At 34.8% G+C, this 7594-nt stretch overlaps 2 long non-coding RNA genes across 2 annotated transcripts; both read right to left on the bottom strand.

Moving 5' to 3' along the window:
• Nucleotides 1-2841: 2841 nt before the first annotated feature.
• On the bottom strand, nucleotides 2842-5626 carry LOC125871384 (uncharacterized). The gene is made up of 3 exons (XR_007447002.1): nucleotides 5380-5626; nucleotides 5075-5261; nucleotides 2842-2887 (listed from the first exon to the last, which is right to left on the bottom strand). It is a non-coding gene; the product is annotated as an uncharacterized LOC125871384 (long non-coding RNA).
• Nucleotides 5627-5687: 61 nt separating this feature from the next.
• On the bottom strand, nucleotides 5688-7582 carry LOC125871385 (uncharacterized). The gene is made up of 3 exons (XR_007447003.1): nucleotides 7427-7582; nucleotides 6959-7075; nucleotides 5688-5874 (listed from the first exon to the last, which is right to left on the bottom strand). It is a non-coding gene; the product is annotated as an uncharacterized LOC125871385 (long non-coding RNA).
• Between the last annotated feature and the right edge of the window lie 12 nt (nucleotides 7583-7594).

Below are 7594 nucleotides of genomic sequence, written 5' to 3'. Positions count from 1 at the left end.
ACTATCAAGAAATGTGGTAATGCATTCATATAGATGATCCATAAAACGAGCAAAATCTTCTCCACTAAGATCACAAGCTTCTTCATCTACAAGCCGCCTCAAAGTCAATGCAGCCCCATCCTACCAGAGAGAATAAAATAAGATTTCTAGTAATTGGAACTTTTGAAGAGGGAACTTGGAAAACTGGAAAGAGGCAGAGGGAGAGAGCATCCAGTAGAATTCAAACTCAAACAACATTTGGCCAAACAAAATGTTATATGATTAAGACAGAAACCTATGTCAAAAGACTGCTCTGCTAACCCTTAAATAGAAAATAAAACAGGAAAAGTGATTGAAAACACAGACAAAACATGGTAATCACATAATTATTCAAACTATAAAGTTCACTAACATGATTGATATAAATTTAAAACTAGGACCTATCCATCTCTCTTGATTGATGGAGGGGAAAGTAAATAAGAATAATTAACAAGAGGCATATAAGAGGAATCTTGCATACAAAACAGTGAACAGTCCCTTCTATATGTCATGATATCAAACTCGATTATAACAAAAACATAAAGGAACCCACACTAGTAATAAAAGTTGTGTAAGATAAAAGTAGTCGTCCTCCGATCCACCTCGCTTTCCTTCTAAGGCTATACAAAAGAAAGACTTTAGGAGTATATTTGTTTGTCTTTTCCACACAAATCCAAATAAAAATAAATGTGCCCAAAAGTAAAGTGCAGCATTCTGCTTTCTTTCTATTTCAATCTCTTTTGACTTCCTGTAAAATTGAGGAAGGAAAATCAAGAAAAGAACTCACGAGGAATGTTTCAGACAACTGTATCCAAGACTTCCTGTTAAATTGAGGAAGGAAAATCAAGAAAAGAAATCTTTATAAAAAAAATCAAGAAAAGAACTTAGGATGAATTGTTTCAAATAACTCTATCCAAGACTTCCTGTTAAAATTGAGGAAAGGAAATCAAGAAAAAGAACTCTTTATAAAAAATAAATAAATTGAAGAGAAGAACTCAAGATGTACCAAGAACTAAAATCTTGAACAGTCTTATATCCTAACAAAATGAAAAATCACGTATGACTCCAATTCCTCACCAATTCAACAAATGACTGAAGAACAACATAAAGATTCCCTGAACTGTTCCAACTCCACAATTTCCAACAATTTTTTTTTCTTGAAAGAGGAAATCAAAGAACCTTAGGATTGCCTCTGGTGCATAAGTGGACAAGAACTCTATTGAGAGCATTGATATTTTCGGCACCGGTGGTTACAACAACAACATCATAATAAGTAAATTCAGTGCTGATTTTCTGAAAATTGCACTCTTTTCCTCTGATCTCCCATCCGCTACTTCTGCAACCTCACATATTACACGTGCCAAATGAAACTGAATGCTATTCACATAATTTAGCCCAAACCTGAAACACTCGACCCTTGCATAGGCTGACACATCCCTACAAACAAGATTTCCAACATGGCCTGCGTGGTTTATAGACGAATCGATTTAGAACTCACTACAACTTCATTATCATCAAAAGCCTTCACGACCAACTTACCCAACATCCCAACAAGAACATTTCTCATCTAATAAGATTCAACTCCAAAATGTGGGATTAATAAGCCAATATTAGTTGAGACCAACTTAGGCAATCTATCAGCGAACTCTACAAGAAAGCGCCCAACCTTTTCGGCCTCTACTGTATCCATCACATAATCTTTCGAGGGCTGTCCTTCCTATCTCTCTGATAAGAGAAGAACCGATGCTACCATCATCATACTTCTTTTCAACCCAAAGCAACTATATTAGCCAAATGGGAAACTGTAAAATCATATTTTTGAACCAGATGCAAAATTGAAGCACATGATTGTGCAGCATAGTGGTAATTGGTAATTGGTAGCACATGTCCCGATTATGCGAGTCAAGGCTCCTTTTGTCTCTGAATATTTTAAGATTACCGCATTCTCGAACACCAAAAAAACATTCCTACAACAAACCACATCATCAGATTAAGTTAGTATTTTAATCCACTAAAAGATAATCAGCTCAACGAAAAGGAAAGAACCTTACTTAACCATGAAGGACAAGTAATTTTCATCAGGGTCTGATGATCCAGGAGCAACGAGAGGTTGATCTCTAAAGAATTTGCAACTGAGTTCGGAATCCTTGCTATTTGTGACTCCCAATTCCACACAATAACAAGTTACTTCTTTCAACTAGTCGACGCTGCTTTCCACTTGCGCGATTGATTCTACAAGGACTAAACTGCGTAGAAGACATCGCCAAAAAAGAATTTGCTATGAGTTTGCAGCAACACAGCGCAACATCCTTCTGTGTAGCTCCATCCTAATCTTCTAAATATACAACAACAGACTCCCTTGCGTTTCTCAAGAAGGGAAATAAAGTGCACAAAAATATAGACGACAAACCTTGAAATTAAAAACGAGCAAGAGTTTGCAAAGTAAGTTGAACTACCGCAGAACCACTCAGTTCTGGTACTTGGGGGGTAATTGTAGCAAGATGCCCTCGACTCAAAGCAGCTGATTGTCTTGACATTGGATATGGGATCTTGAAAGTATTGCTGAGATACATTTCAAGCAGCCGATTGTGAATGGTCGGCAACAAAGGTGGAATGCTGAGATAGAAAATACACATGTCACATAGAGTAACACCACACAAAAGAACCAGTTCATGAAAGTTTTGCTCAAACTCAGAGAACCTTTTAGATAATAACTCCAACGAATCTACCAGTGTTACGGAAAACCCAGCAAAAAATATAGGATCCAAGAGACCACGAACATGAGGCTCCATGGTTGGTCCCATTGCTTTAGCAATATTTTCAACAGATGCTAGAGCCTCAAGTGATGGTCTGCCTATACGGGAGCAATCTCAGAGAAACATATTTCACCTGTCAGGGTTATTGCTTCACGCATATAAATGTTACAGAAAGAACCTACAACATAGATGTGTAATGTTGCGACACATAAAATAAATATGTTACCCTTGAGCAACACCACACAAGAACCGGTCATGAAAATTCTGCTCCAACTCAAAGAGAACCTTTCAGTTATTTATAACTTCTTTATAAATTATGAACACATAAAAGATAATTTCCCAATAAAAGATCTGGAAACAGTACCGCAAGTACATCTGCAGGATCAAGAAGTCTGGAGGAATGGACGCTTTTCCTTTTCAGCGGATCCACTTCGTTTATTTAAACCTATGATTCTAGCCGACCTCATTTTTTTTATAACCAAGAAATCCATCTGTGACCCTCCTTTGAACGAATCACAACTTTCTAAACTCGGTGAATAATGGGCACGCCCCTCTACCCTTCTCTACTTAAATACCAGGCTTCGCTTTGCATGGTGTGGGGCTTGAACCTGCGACCTAAGCCACAAATCCTCTACCTTCTAGCCGACCTCATTTGTTTCATTAAGATGAAGACTAGAGTGGCATGGCCCATGCTTGAGCACGGGCCCAACATTTTACACTTAAAAGCAATAGATGCACGAAGATATACAACTATAAACAATGTCGATATATTGCAACTGTATTGATGCAGAAGTATTTAATACCTTTCATAGGGAAACATTGTCTTTCTTTTCCATCAACAAAGGCGTATAGGAATTATCCATTATGGTGGTCACTATAAATTTCTTATCAAACAATTCTACCAAGTGCAAAGTTAGTTCTATCCACTAAAAGAACAAAAGGTAGTAGATAAATTATCAAGGAAATATTCTAAGTCCAATTTGAAATATAACATATATACCAGTCTAGTACCATACTTCAAAAAAAGAAGGGAATAATCCAGAGTCCTATTCACAGACCATTCTAATAGTCATTATACAACAACTATCCATATCTTCAAATACATCATGAGCATATCCTAATTCAACAGTGCTGGAGGTGGATCCCCTAGTTAGCAATCATTCTTCAACAATCCAAAAAGGCAAAAGCTATATCATATAAAGCAAATAGGTCCCTTGAAAAGATATGTATCAATCTGTCAAGTAAGGTGGAAATAAAAGAAGTGTATACATTTTATAAGAAGATAACAAAATCTTATGAAACAATGCAGCAAGAAAGAATTGCTGGAAAAGAAACATAAAAGAGATGACCCCATTTAGCAGAAAAGCTTTGTACTTACGATAATATAGAGTATGAAAACATATTGTCACCAGTCATGTTGTATGTAAGCTAATATGAAGATACAATAAAATGTCAAGCCAAAAAAATGTAGTCCTCAAGTCTAGAGATACCTATATATGATGTAAGCACATTCACAAACCCATTGATAAATAAACTGGGACTAAAGGTCAACTATGCATCTTAATAAAGAAAACAGTTGAAAATCATTCTATTTCTTCTCATTACCAACAAAAAGAAAAGGTGCTATCAAAAATAAAGGATCACGAAAAGCTATATGAGGTGTCCTTTTTTGGGATGAATAAGAAGCTCAGAAGCTATCATGTCTCCACCCCACCCAAAAGAAAACAAAGCAATTAATAGATAACTCAAAAGATGTTACCAGTTATATCACAATTCATATATCCTTCTGAAATTCTAGATAATTTAAGTTACTATCTTTGTAAGTCGTTTTGAGCATTTGTGAAGATAAAAGTAACCATCTAACATACTTATGGGTCATTCTTATGGCATAGATACCATTAACTTTCTCCGCAGTTTGTACCAAACGAAAATTAATCGTAATAAGGATGTACCCAAAATTTTAGTGAATGACAGAGACTACTCCTCTTAGAAGCCATTCTACCCCCAAAATAGTAACAAATACTCAATGAATACCAAGATGTAAAACACGTGCTGCTAGAATCTAGATTTTATCAACTTAATGAGTTTGAACTACCTTTAGAGCAATATTTAATAACAAACACTAATAGCTAACAAATTCTCAATGAATATTTCATAACAAACACTAACAACTTGCTACCTTTAGATCAATAGTTATTAACAAACACTAATAGCTAATAAATACTCAATGAATATCAAGTTGAAAAACATGTACTGCTAGAATCTAGATTTTATTAACTTGAAGGGTTCGAACTACCAACCTGGGCTAAATTAAGCAGCAAAAACGCTAAATAACATCTTTGTTAGTTCCATGTGATGGTTCTCCTTACTGAGTGTAGTTGTACCAGATGATAATCCCAAAAAGTTTTGTTTGCAGTCATCAAAAGTAACAACTAAAAAGTTTCCTTTAACAACCACCAAAAGTAACAAAAATAAGGAAGATACTTCCTACAATCATAGACAATACCGAGAAAGTCAAAATATATGAAAAGAGAATTTAAGTTACATTATATTTCAATCGTCTCAATTTAAAAGTCCGATCCCATCTAAGTTTTGTTGTACATACCTAAGAAGTCGACCTTTTATAGCCCTTTTACTGGTGTGGATGATTCAATTTTCAATCCAAAGCTTGAATAATCGAGTAGAACATCATATGGTTCCAACGCTATCTCACTTGTGCTTCGAGGCTTGACTTTTTTTATTTTCTCATCATCTGCTCTTTATCTCACAATTTTTTTGTGAGAAATACATATATATATATCGTTTATGTATCTCTTGTCTATCTATCCTTGATTCTCAAGTCCAATTTTTTGGTTCCCAGAAGCCCCGAATGGAATGGATCATTTTTGTCAACGAAATGAATGTGAAGCCTGTTCTGAATGCTTTTACGATCCGGAAGTTCTCACGAAGAGAATAAGATATTGCTCCCCTTCCCTCTTTCTTTTCCCACTGTTGGTGGAAAAATGACTTCCTTTTCTGTGTAAGACAACTGATAAGGTTATGTTTGTGACATAGGAGTCCCTCCTGTATGACTTTCGTAGTTGAATTTGGAAGCGTCTATCTGAAAACATGCTTTGGACATGGTTAACGGGAAGGAGTTGCTTTTGAAACTGGAAATAGGCATTTCTACGACTCAATTAAATATATGGTGCAAATGAAGTTGGTTGGACAACTTTGCAGTATAATATATATAAACTATACTAATACATTTAAATAAAGGATAGCTTTGACGCAAGTTGTGTCAAATATGTTCAGCTGTCACGAAGAGCATTTTTTTCAGCCAAACCTCAAGAAATTAAGGCTGATGTCAACCCACTACCATCAATTAGGTCAATTTGAAAGGTACACTTGCAATCATGGAAAGACATACTATTCAACCATCTCTCATCTGCTTTATCAATGTATTTGTTTCGATCATAAGTAATATAAAGTTGATCAAATATCAATAGAAGTAATACTATTAAGTTGATCAAGTACTCACAACATATTAACCACAAGTAATACCAAGTTATATAGTATAGAATCGACATTGTTTAACGTAATGTGAATAAGCCTTCAGTCATATGATAGCGATATATTCTGTTGTAAGGAAATCTATAAGCAACAAAATATAATATGAAGGCACTAATGTTGCCTATCGGTGACATGCTGAGCATTCAAACGCTTTTGTCTTTCGTACGCTTTTTCTGCTAATTACATCCAGAACACTCGAGCACACAAAACTTTTGCAAATTATTTGAAATTCACTTTATGTGCTTCAACATGGATAATTCAATCTGTCCAGGAGAAAAAAAACAGTAATGTGAAATGTATAGAAAAACTCCTCCGCAATGTGAAAGAACTAAAAGGAAAAGGCACAGTAGAAAGATTAGCAACCTAAAAGAGAAAATCACTCTAGCATCAAAAGCAAAGTTTTGCCAAAGAAAATGTATGAATTATTTTTTGACCAGCTTTTCCTTCTAACAACTTGTTTACAAGGCAGTGGATAGCGAAAACACCACAATCATAATGTGATTATTACCACGATGACCATAATATGATTTGAAGTCCTAGCTATAAACACCCTGCCCCATAAGATTTTAGTAGGACTATATTTATATTTGTAAATGCTTCCAGGAGAAAGTTATTATATTTGTAAAACTTACAGATGTTTCGCAATGGGAATAACTTGCTGGTGAGTAGGAGTCACTATGAGAGACGTGGATAATCTGGAGATGTTTTCCAATGTATAGCTTGAAAGCATGTCTTTGTTTGTTTTTTTCCTTATTTAGAAGAAAGAAGAGAGAACTTATTTTGACTAATTATCACCATATATACATATATAAACTAACATGAAAACTTGAGGGGAGAAGTTTTTATTAACCATAGAACACCTACAATATGAATTTTTTTTATTACAACACTCATGTCAAGGACAGTGATCTTTAAACTTTACAATTTTAGAGCTAAATCATACCTGCAAATTCAAAAATATTTTCTAAGATCAATTCGTGACTATGTAGCATAATCATCCACCATTTCTATCCCTCAAATTAAGAATTCGTATCAACTTTAAAAGTAGTAAGTAGTCAATTTGATTAGACGAATAAAAATGGAATGTAAATTTCACTAACCTTGTTGCGGAGTGCAGAGTCTTTCTTTGGCAAAAGATTACCACTTTGTTAATTGATTTCAAATCCTTTTTTTACCTGTAGATGGTAAAATATAATTACTATTATAAATAAGTTAAGTTAAATGTGATATTGGCCTAGCAAAGATAGACATATCTCTATTTGAAGTAA

The sequence above is a fragment of the Solanum stenotomum genome, chromosome 7, assembly GCF_019186545.1.
Source record: "Solanum stenotomum isolate F172 chromosome 7, ASM1918654v1, whole genome shotgun sequence".
Taxonomy (NCBI): domain Eukaryota; kingdom Viridiplantae; phylum Streptophyta; class Magnoliopsida; order Solanales; family Solanaceae; genus Solanum; species Solanum stenotomum.
Note: the sequence above shows the minus strand (reverse complement) of the source record. Positions and strands in the feature narration are given on the sequence as shown.